A 1,217-nucleotide genomic window follows, 5' to 3' on the forward strand; every position below is an offset into this window, starting at 1 on the left:
ACTGATGCCATATCAACATTTCAAATAATCTTACTTTTTACATGGCAAAGGAGTCCATTATTATTTTGAGAATTCCCCCATAACGGAGTTGTTTTAAAGTCAGTTCATCTCATGACAAAACCAACAGTTCACATGTGAGAGCTGAGGAAACCTGTTAGTCATTAGAGATGATGAGGACTTTGATAAGACAAGACCCTTTGATTTGCATGATGTGAGTGTCCAAGGGAAGGGTCGCCTCAAAGGCCATGCAGTGTATTTATTTTTGCATGTGTTATGTGAAGGATTCTCAGATTGCAGATCAATTAAGTGATCATAAGGTTATTTATGGGCAATTAAAATATGTAGCTACTTAAATGTTGGGGAAAATATATTGGAAGGAGGTGGATTTTGTTATTGTATTTTGGTTGGTTATAATTATGTCCTCAGTTCAAGGGAACTTATATGTTGGATGTGTGCTAACCTTAATGTTTATCTTATAATCAAAGCCAACAAAGACAAACCTAAATTTTCGATTTTTCTTTTTAAAGTGTGAAATTAGTTTTGTATTGACATGAAGAATATGACTTATCAAAGCCAATAGTAATGAACAGAATTATTGGATTAACTTGATTCTCCTGCTAATTGTTTCTATGATCATAAGTGCAACCTTTTTTTGGAAATGAGATGACTCTGCCATGTTGGGTGACCTTTGTTATGTTAAAAAAAAAAGTACATTCCTCGAGCTTCTGTCCCAGAGTCAGGTATTACATTTGTTTCTGAATTTGTTTTATATTAAATTTGTCTTTTGTTATTCTACTTTTTGGAGTATATTTATGTAATACATGTATAAATGAAATGTGGATAAGTAGACAATATGTACAAATTCTAAAATTGTAATAAAATATGAATATTTCATATTTCATGTCTCCATCAGACATTGGGTTTTGCTTTTATGTTGTGAACATGTAAGCAGAATTGAATGCTTTGGCTTGATTTTAATAAATTAGTTTACAACAGATTTGAATCAGCTGCTCCTGCGTTTTCCACCATTACAAACTCTTGTGTTATTATAAGCATAGACTGTAAATATAAACAGTCTATGGTTATAAGCGACATAGTCTTGCATTGCCAGACCGTACGACGTTGTTGACAGCAAGTAGGACTTTTGTTTTCAGAATTCTGAAGTAAGGCCGGTGTGGCCCCACCCCCCTCAAGTGACGTTAGCCTACCTAACGGCT

General features: G+C 33.9%; 1 protein-coding gene across 1 annotated transcript in view; it reads left to right on the forward strand.

The window, feature by feature from the left end:
• sept4b (septin 4b) overlaps window positions 1-894 on the forward strand; it is a 50,327-nt gene extending 49,433 nt beyond the window's left edge. The window contains exon 14 of the mRNA XM_031297074.2: window positions 1-894. This exon is cut by the window's left edge and continues 911 nt beyond it. The gene's annotated coding sequence lies outside the window, so the exon portion shown is untranslated.
• The last annotated feature ends 323 nt before the right edge of the window (window positions 895-1,217 follow it).

The sequence above is a fragment of the Sander lucioperca genome, chromosome 5 (assembly GCF_008315115.2).
Source record: "Sander lucioperca isolate FBNREF2018 chromosome 5, SLUC_FBN_1.2, whole genome shotgun sequence".
Classification (NCBI taxonomy): domain Eukaryota; kingdom Metazoa; phylum Chordata; class Actinopteri; order Perciformes; family Percidae; genus Sander; species Sander lucioperca.